Source organism: Amblyomma maculatum, chromosome 3, assembly GCF_055883805.1.
Source record: "Amblyomma maculatum isolate TAMU_Amacu chromosome 3, ASM5588380v1, whole genome shotgun sequence".
In the NCBI taxonomy this organism is placed as follows: domain Eukaryota; kingdom Metazoa; phylum Arthropoda; class Arachnida; order Ixodida; family Ixodidae; genus Amblyomma; species Amblyomma maculatum.
The window spans coordinates 46,172,167-46,182,946 of record NC_139346.1 but is presented as its reverse complement, the minus strand read 5'-3'; the positions used below and the strand labels follow the sequence as shown (position 1 = coordinate 46,182,946).

Here is a 10,780-nt window from a genome sequence, read left to right as displayed (position 1 = left end):
TAGAGGGTTAATGCCGATTTGTCATAAGACGCGTGCGCCGTCTGCTGCGCTAGCAGACAGCAGAAGTAAACAGTAACGTGCACTATGCTATAATAAAGGAAATGTTTCCTCTAAATGATAAAACTTCTTGTGTCCCTGACGCTTGGAACACCTCATAGCGATATCCCATTATATGGCTACTGCTCGAAAAAAAAAAACAGACATATGCTTAGCTTGTTTGGAAAATTGCCTGTTCTTCGATCGTCTGCTGTTGTATTTCAGCCCACTATAATTCTTATAATGTAACCTAGACTTACCAGAATCATGTTGTAAGTATTGGTACATAGTTTCCTTCCTATGCTGCTTTTTTTTAGTGAAATGCATAAAAATACGGTAAGTGTATGCAACAAGCTTTTGTATGGGAATGCATAAACTCAAATGCATGCTTTTGTACACCTTCAAGCCAACTGAAGATCATCAGGTCGTCTGATGGTTTCAGCAGAAACCAGTAGCTCCCAGCCAGCATGAAACGAGCAGGAAATTTTCACCTGATTTTCATGGTTAGGATGCATGTGACATGAAATACTGGTTGAAAATCTCAAGCAATGTGTTTCCTGTCTCTCTTGCTCGTTTGGTCTTTTCTTGCATTTTGCTTTTTTTTTCATCAATGTGCTCCTGGTAAAGTGCACTCAGTGCAATGTTCAAGTTCTGTGCTATGATGCTGGCTGTCATATGTGCATTTTGCTCGCATGACGACAGGCAGAAAGATTGCTTAAATAAGTCCCAGATTGCAAGCACTTGTGACACACGTAACTGTCAACTTGCTGGTGATGAAAGTTCAGGAATGTGGTGCGGCACAGAACGAGGTGGAAGTGAGAGTGGCGACGTTAGTTGTAGAGGGGCACTATAGTTTATGGCTAGCCTAACAGGAGTACTGAGAGAATATCAAAATAATTATCTTGGCTGTAGGGCTTAGACACTGGGCTGCAAAATTTTTTTACGTTTCTCTATTAATATTTTGTTCTGTTTTCTCCACGCAGCATGTCGAAATCATGCGCATTGGTAAAGTTCCCAGACGAGGAAGATTGTTTGGCAGCTGTGCCGGTGGGCTGGATCGCTGGTGACAGCCATTGCTTCTGGCCTATGGCCAGCCCAATGGCAGTCATTCGCCTTGCAAAAAACCAGGCAGATAGAACTGCCAGCGGGCACCAGTGGACACGGTGCCCAGTGACGGTGGTTGCCTCTTGCCGTAAGTATAGTCACATTGTAGACAATGTAAAGATGACGATCTGGTTAGCAATCGTAAATGGCTCTTTAAGAAATTCTTTGAGCCTTCAGCTCCAGGTGACTAAATTTTGACTAAGAAGTTATAATTTAGCAGCCACTCAGCCAGTTATCAAAAAACAAAGAGGAATGAACTGTTATCTGTAAGCCGATCGAAGGCGACTTTTGAAATATACTACTGCCTTATTCTTGAAGTCCTATAGTTTCCAGCGTCACTGCTGGAGACAGTATGCAAAATAATTACAGTTAAGACAGAAAAGTTTATTACGGTGCACTTTTTTTTTTCTTCCAGTTTTAAGTAAGCGCGCCGCAGCAGCTAAGCGTCAGGCACTTTGCTGCTGGGACGAGTCCCTGTGTTACGTGTATGCAGTGAAATGCAGCAGTGCAGAATGTGCTTGTTCAATGTAGTATCAGCGCTTGTTAAACTATCCCACTTGATGTAAATTAGTGTTTTTCCACAATGTTGTACTTCTGTGCAAGCAATGACCTCGATGCCCTTTCACACTGCGCGGGCTTGAAGCTGCACTTCTTGCTAACGCCACTCGGTCGGCTCCCGGTGAAGATGGAATCACTTACTCCGCTTTGCAATCTTCCCGATAACGCAAAAGAGCACCTTCTCAACCTCTATAACACCGCCTGGGAAGAAGGCTCTCTGCCATCTCCTCCGTAGCCATGTGTTGCATAGTTTTTAAACCCTAGAAATCGGAAACACGTTTTAATTGTAAATATAAAAGAAGGCCTCTGCCACATGAGTGTTTCAGTGGCATTCAAACATGGATAGAGTCTGTTGGCTGAACTGACTGGTGACTGCAGCTACAAGGGCAGCCGAACAGGCATCAATTCGGCAAAGTAGCCAAGAACGTCTTTTACATACAGCAGTGTCATGCACTTTCGGATGTGTATGTGTTGTGGCCAAGTGTTGAGGAATGATATCAATGAAATTTATAAAGAAGGGCAGGTCGTTCAACCAATTGCAAGTTTGTGCTTCTATGGAAGTCTCTGATCCTACTTCCAAGTTTCGATGACCGGGGTTGTTGCATATTTAAAAAAATGCGATATGTAATTGTGATCAGGAATCCCCTTCTATTAAGAGTGACCACCATAATTAAATGCTCACAAGAGGTCATGATAGACAGCAGAGCGTCATTGGCAATAAGACAATATGTCAAAGAACAGATTTCTTTTCCTTTTATACATGACTAGCCATATTAGCAGTTGTGCATCTTAGGGGAGTGCTTTACGAACATTGTTACCAAGCAAACAATAAGTGTAATATGTGTTTTTGCCGGCATAAAGGCATGATCACGCTCGTTGGGCTGGGCAATAGATGTCTTACATATAGCTTATTATGTTGCAATCGGCCGCATCATACTGGCAGCTACAGCAGCACTATCAGCAGTCTAGTGCTTTCAGACCCGCAATGCCAATGAAGGTGATCAGCAAATGGTTGCTTGATCTGTCATAGGCTGATCGAAAACCACTTCGTTGAGGCAATGGCCTAAGTAGTTGCGCTTGTATGTGCCTTAACCATTTAACAAAATGAAATAAACAGCACTTCAACGTTCAAACTTTACGTTTATGAGCAGTGAGCTATGCAAGAAATTTCAGTCAACATGGGCCAGTTCCATAACAGGTAAGCCTAGCAAAACATTGAGTTGGCCATGCTAGTTGGCACAGCTGCACCAACTAGCTGTATACCAACCTATGGTAATGATACAACAGCATAAGAAAAGAAAGAGGGATCACAGAAAGGAAAACACGGGACAAGCACTGACTTCCAACTAAGGGTTTTATTTACCAACGATTTGGTATATAAAGAAACACTCAAAGGTGTGAAAGTGTTGATACAGATAAACCATATAACACAACACTAAAGCCCACACAGATATGTATGCAACCTCCAAGCATTCTCAAGAAATTCAATCTCCCTGTCACTTAGAAAACTTTTTTTGCCTACGCAGTTATCTTGGTCCAATATAGAAATCCTCAACCAGTTCCTGTGTTGTCTAATCATCATGGGTGTAGTGCACGTTAGTACAAATTTAATTCATTTCATATTAATTCTTTGCAGGCTCTTACAAGAGTGCAGAAAAAAAAATGCAGAAGTATGAGTTCACCTCTGCCGTGGAGACGTCAGCAGTTTCTGGTAATTGTAATTCCTGGAGTTATAATTAACAAAAAATTATTTGCATACTGAAGATGATATTGATGTGCAATTCTTTCTTTAGGAAACGAGGGCCATGAAGATTGGCCCGTGGAGCTGCCATCACCCCGTAAGTTATGAATTGTTATCTACATTTAATCTATAAGCTTGATTTTAGTTCAGATTGTGAATATACGGCAGTATGTGCTTGCAAGAGCTGCAAAAAAAAAAACTGTTGCTCATTGCACTCTCAGAGAAATAGAACACATTTGTCATATACTCTCATGTCAGTATACAGATGTCAGTAACCATTTCTTGGCAAACTGCCAGTTGCCCGCAGTTCTGGGGTAATTTTAGTTTACTCAAGAGGTAAAAATGCAGTGTTAAAATTTCTAGTAGACTGCTTGAAATTGGAATTATAAAATTTCTTGAGTTAGGCAAGCATGGCCAGATGTACACGTGTCATATGCTCATTAAGCATTGAGTGATTTTGGCTCCTTGAATAAGGAAAGAAATAGTAATATCTTGCTAATTTGGCCTTCAAGGGATCAAGAAAAAGTTTTGAGTTATTGAATGATACTATATGCTGCCAAAAACCTCCTGCATCACAGTAGTTTTATCTGACGAATGCCAGAAATATGGCTGTCTACTTGAGAGGTAAAAACAAATTAACAATGATCATTTTCCATGGATACATCAAGTACTTTGCTTTGTGCACAATGTCAGGAGTGTTGAAAAATTGCTATAATATGATGCCTGCATAGCCCTTTTTAGAGTGCAGTACAGTAGCCATGATGCCTCTTCACAAATGGCACTGCCTTGGTTCAACGGACGCGGGCGGCGTTGCTTGCCAATGGGGCCCCGGAATAGGGGCTCCATCTAGTATTGTGAGGGGAGGAGACCGATGCATCTCTAACTCAAACACCTCTCTGTAACCATTTAATTGTTATTTTTAAATGTTTTAACCACCACCACCAAAATTACGGGGAAATCATCGACCATTACAAATTTGGACGTAAACTGGTACCCCCGCCAGAGGTTACACTAAATAATAGAGAAGCTGTCGCGTGGAGGCGGCTACAAACTAATACGTTCATGAACCCCGTCTGGGCGTTTCACGCGCTACCAGACCTTAGGGACAATGATCTCTGCAAACACTGTGGGGCGAGAGGGACCCTCGACCAGATAATTTGGGAGTGCCCACAATCTCCAGAGATAGGGCAAAATATTACAAGTAGAGAAGCCTGGGTACCCTGCTGTGAAGCGCGGACCCTGCGATCCAGCACCGCACAGTCCATCTGGCGGAAGAGGCCGCAACAAGCCAAGGGCTACCTGCCAGCCTCTAATCTGCGGGCGCACGACTCCCCGTTTCCTATGGAAATAAAAGTTGTACAACAAACCATGCATAGACGAAGCTGACCCCGCCGGACGTCCAATCCAGGCGTCCGTGCGGCGCCTTTCATTTGGCGCTTACTCGAACACCTCACCACACAGCAAACAGAAGCAGACCCAGATGTTTAGGAGGCGTTAGTACAACAGGCATCAGCGGCATTTCAAATTGATTTACAGGATTAAAAAGGCGCAGTATCTGTCGCGATTCTCCGCGGACACATGCACCAGGCCATAAAGGAAGGGAGGAAGGTAGGATTAAAAGAAGAGGGGAATATAGAGATGCTGTAGTGGAGGGCTACGATCCACAGCCCTATAATGGATTTCGTCTCATCGCATTTGGGGACTCCAAATTTCCCCCTAGAAGTTTTTAAAAAAAGTATAAAATCTAACTAACTGCCAGTTTTCCGATAATATCTCTGCATTGGTAGATGAAAAAGGTATATAAATATGCTGGCTCCGTGGTTTGCCAGTTTCTCTCATGTGCATTATTATAGGATCCTACCGGCGACACTCACCTTGTAAGAATAGGCCTCCTTGAAGGCCTCCCTCTTCTTCCAGGAGCGGCGGCCCGTTAGGTCACCAGTGTGGTCCTTGTCAGCGTCGCAGATGAGGGCTTCATCCTCTCCGTAGTCGAATACCAGCTTCTCCCACGACTCACCGCACACCGAACATGACGTCGCGGCGAATATCGAGAGGGCATTCACAGCGCTTCCAGCCGAATTCGCCTGTTGAAGGGGCGTGCTGCATAGGTACACATCGCACAGGTCGGGGTGCAAATAACCAGACATTCCCAATGGCCTTAATCCTTCGCTTCGATGCAGTGACTATATGCAACGATGCCTTGGCGGGCAGGCCCTTTTTACTTTTTTTAGCCTGGTGAGTACGAGGGTCAGTTATCAGTCAGCTTGCAGCCCCAGACAACGCGGAGCACCTGAGCCTGGACGCTCCTTATACGCCTGCAAGAGAAAAAAAAAAGAACGGTGATAACTACTAGAAAATCATTTCGCCCCAATAGCGTAGTTACACTCTCGTCAGCTCTGATACGGAACCAGCGCATTTGCCCTCCTCGACTTTAAAAACGGCAGAAGACATTTTCGACTCGTAGAAGACTGGGGAAGAATAATTTGCGTGATTCACGGGTCATTTGCGCATAATGTTTATAGTGAAATGTGATACCAGAGGTTTGCAAATCTCACTGCTAAAAGAGCGAAAGTTTGGTTCTTTCAGCGGAAGAAACTGTATAGATTTCAGCAGCGCGGCTTCCACTGATGAATACGCATATTTGGTGGAGTCGGGCGCCAGGATTCGTCTCTAGCTTGATATTGTGTTCATCCACTTCGCTAGCGGCCTGTTGCCGAGAGGTTAAGAAATGAAATGTAGCAAAGCCAGATATTTAAATGTGCCGTTTAAAGAGAAAATATTTAATGAAATAAACATCGCTCAACGCACCCCATAATCGTTCTAAAACCTTGCACCCTTTGGCGCTTGTCTGTTTTGCAACTGGTATGTCGCGCATATCAGGGCGCAGGAAGGGTGGCAGTTTCTGGCCCTACGGGGCTGGGACAGTAGGTGAACGCCGCTGGTGGCGGGGGCTAGCCAGCCACCGAATTTTATCTGTTGTAGGCCGTCATTGCACCCGCCACTGCTTCGGTGGTGGACGACAGCTGTTGTTGCAGCGCGCGTCTTTCTCTCCCTCTTCTTTTTCCTTTCTTCTCTAGTTTCTCTTCTGCCCGCACGAGACAGTGAAGGTGGTTCAGCTACAGAGCCAGTAGCAGGCCCGTGCATTTTCTTTTTTTTCTTCCTACAGCCACAACAACAACAGAGTGCAGGCTTGTACGCTGCCCAAGAGTCAACCGCCGGACGCTGGCAGTCAGGTTCTAGGCAATAGCCTTTTTAGTTTCACGTGCGTACAGGGTTACGCAAGCAAACTTGAGAAGTCTACGTGCACTTCGCTCATTTCGCCAGGACTACTTTTAATTTCACGTACGGGTAGTATGTGAAGCAAAACGTAAGGACCTTTCATACAAGCCTTGAAAAACGGCATACGAGTTATGCCGCGCCATCTAGTACAGATGAACAAAACGAATTTTGTTTAGTCGAGCTGTCTTGAGCCGAGCCACGCTGCGGCCGTAGCCAAGAGTCGGTCGAATTGAGTTCTCAACGTTGTTGCTCTTGCAGGGAACAATTAGCAGTTCGCGCTATGCCTTCGAGTATTTTGTGCAATCAGGTCATGTCGCGATTGACATGGGATGAAATTGACGACCTGTTGTTGACAAGTAGGGACCGATAGCTTCTGAAAGGAGACTATACACTCGATGACATCGAGTATGATATGAGGCGCCGGAGGGAGCACGAACTCAAGTATCGTTAACGCTTCGGACAGCTCGATATTGATAGCATTGACAGTACTCTGTTAGACAGCAGTTTGGATTTCGCAAAGAAGATCTGCATGATCTAGTCAGAGCTTTACGCCTGCCAGGTCAGTTTGTAAGCACACAGAAAGTGACCGTGCCATGTCGCGATGCACTGTGCCTTCTGCTCCGACGCCTTGCATACCCGAAAAGGTGGTGTGACTTGCACGAACTATTTGGGCTGCACACATCTGTTATGCCCTCCGTCGCGTCACAAGTAATCAGCCACATTACCATGACGTTTGCACATTTGCTGAGTGACTGCAATATTCATCAGTGGCTCACTCCTTCCTGCCTCAGGGGCCTCGCTGACTTAAGTCATGTTTTTGCTCGGACATTACTATACGTGCAGATAAGATAAAGATCGTTTCCCACGAACCTTAACACGATAAAAATCACGGAATCGAAGCAGCACATATTTTACACATAAAATTAGCTTCATTTTCTCCCCCCCCCCTGAAAACTGCCCCGAAAACTGCAAACAGGAGGCAGTGAAATTACACACGCACATTCGAAAAAAATAACATTAAAATATTTTTGTTACCTCTGTGACAGTGTTCGTTTCTGGCGATATTATAAAGCCGGAGAAAACTTTGTTGAGGTTCTAATCAGACCGACTAAGCATTCCAGCACCAAGGCAGCATGTGTTCAATACAAATTAAGTTCAGGCAGTCGGCTTACTTTCCCTTTGTACCAAAACCTGTGCAACAATCATTCATGTGTAGGACTCTAATGTGGATCGCGCAGGATGAAATGAAATGGTACCTAAATAAATTCCTGCATAAGCCCAGTAACTGCAAATGGGCACACACCCACAAACATTTTAACCCCCCCCCCCCCCCCCATTGCAAATTATGCGTCTGCAAACTTGCCTGAGCACTAACTTCTGATCAAAATTGTATGACCGCGCTAAAGAGATATAGAAGCGATATCTAGAACTCTCCTGTGAAAATTACTTGACATGTAGTTATTCCGTTAAAAGTATGTTATCTCAAGAATAGTGGAATGCATGCAGCTATAACTTGGCTAAGGACTTATAGAGCATTCCCTTCATTGAACAGCTGTTTTTTCTGTTTCCTTATGCTATGTTTTCCATTTTCAGGCCGTGAAAAGCAAAGGTGCCCCACTGCCCAATTGCTGGGCCTTTATTGACGGGACGGCTCGGCCTATATGTCGGCCTAAAAGAAACCAGTAGGCATATTTTGCGGGGCACAAGAGAGTGCACTGTGTGAAATATCAATCACTTATGTGCCCCAATGGTATTGTGTGCCAGTTGGATGGGGCATACCCTGGGAGACGGCACGATGCAGGTTAGTTCGCCTTCCAAGAGCACGAAAGGAGCAGTTCACACTGTTTGGCTTTAGCATCAAGGTTAATGGTCAATGCAGAAGCATTCCTGCTGGTGCAGCATGTACAACAGACAAGGGAAGGGACACGCAGCATTATGCTGCCTTTATTCTCCTCGTCAGACTAATTTGAGCTCTGCTATTTTCATTTGCACACATTCCTTTCCTTTTCTCCTATAGCTTGCTTTTAGGACAATGAAACTAGTTTCTTCTTGCATCCTTAGATTCTTAAAAGGATACATTGTAAATAAATTTGAAATTGTTTAGCCCTTCACTACCTCTAACAGGCATATACTATCTATGTTTTGTACACCATATCCTTGGCAGCCTTGGCCGCTCATGTGTCATATCTATCACAGTGATGTGCTACAGCTTTTCAGAAGCAGAGATTAGGTAATCTTGAGAAAACATTGAATAGATTTAGCTGTTACTCTGGCTCAGTGCAATTATGTTCTGTGATTGATGATTGTTCGGTATTTCAATCGTGTGTGCAGGGATCCTTCAGGACAGCAAAATGTACGACAAACTGGAGAGGCTGGTAGGAGGACACAATTATGTCATCTATGGCGACCCAGCATACCCGCTGAAGCCGCTTCTGAAGAAACCATTCGGTGGAAATTCTCAGACACCTGCACAGCTAGCGTTCAACAGCGGCATGAGCCGTGTGCGACAGGCTGTAGAATGGGGCTTCGGAAAAGTGGTGGTAAAATTCGCATTTTTGGGCTTCAAAAAAAAATTAGAAACTGCTTCGGCAACAAGTTGCACAGATGTACAAGACAGGGAAAATTCTTGCCAGCTGCCATGCATGCTTGTATGGCAGCCAGGTGTCTGTCATACTGTTTTGCTTTGAGCCCACCTTCTTTGCATGAGTATTTGAACTGTTGATGCACATTCTAAAGGTTCTTTTACACCATTCTAAAGCAGTCTGAAGAGTGTACTCATTTCTGTTAAATGTGACTCAGCTATAACTTGTACAACAGCTATGTGCACTTGCGCACTGCCATTGTTAAGATTCGTTCATTGCCTTTCTACGTGTGATTGGTTGGATATCTATACAGGCACGTTTTAATTGTTAAGCTTGTAATTGAATTCAAATTGTCTCGAAAACCTTGCTTCAAACTTCTCCTTGGTTCCAGTATTGTGTTCTCTACTTGGTTATGGTGTGACTGACAGTCATGCCCTACTACACATAGTTGGTACAATAAACTGAATTCTAAGGTGGAATGAATGCTCATATCCCTTTTTCACCTCTGCTACAGCTGTAGTGGGAACTTCAACAACTATTTTATTTATTCATTTGCAGCATGTTTTCCATGGTAGGCATTTTGTTCAGGAGGTTTTCCATGACTGTGAGAAACGTTTGCTGTTGGGTTGTATACATACGGCGGTCTTCTGCCTTCTCACGCCTTTCCTCAGCACAATCTTGAGCACGGAACCACCTCTCTTCTGCTTTGTCTTCAGCCTTCTGCTTAAGTTCTTCTTCCCTAAGGTGTAATTCGTTCAAAGTTCTCTCCTTCTCCCAGGTAAGGCGCTGTTCTTCCATGGCAATGCGCCTTGATTCAATAAGAAGTCTTTTTCTTTCATATATTCATCATGCTTCATCCTTTTTTGCAGGAACTCGTAGTGCGCCTGCTCCTGCCTTGCAGCTTGAGTTCTTTTTCCTGTAGGGTACAACAATGTGTCCAAAAATGCAGCCTCAGTAACAATGCATAAAAGCAACCACACCTCTCTATAAGCAAAAGTGGATGCAAAAAGCGGTTTATTATGATTGTGCGTGGCACTGGAAGCAGTGTGGTCTTTTTTTTTTTCAATGCATCAATGGGAACTGGCAAGAGCACTGGACGCGTTTAGCTGAAAGAAATTAAAATTGCTTTAATTCAGGTAATTTTAATTTCGTTCAGCTAAACGCGTCAAGTACTCTTGCCTAGTTCCCATTGATGCATTGAAAAAAAAGACCACACTGCTTTCAATGCCATTAAGGTAATCTTAATTTCTTCCAGCTAAAACGCGTCAAGTGCTCTTGCCCAGTTCCCACTGATGCATTGAAAAAAAAAAGAACACCACACTGCTTCCAGTGCCACACACAATCATAATAAACCGCTTTGTGCATCCACGTTTGCTTATATAGAGGTAAGCATAATGCGGAATAATGCTGAGTTATGATTTTGCATTGTCATCAGGAACATTTTATGCTTAACCACGATATTCAGCAGAATTGGGGTTAT

General features: G+C 44.0%; 1 pseudogene; it reads left to right on the top strand.

The window, feature by feature from the left end:
* Positions 1-6,983: 6,983 nt before the first annotated feature.
* Positions 6,984-9,507, top strand: LOC146194686 (uncharacterized; annotated as a pseudogene).
* Positions 9,508-10,780: the final 1,273 nt, after the last annotated feature.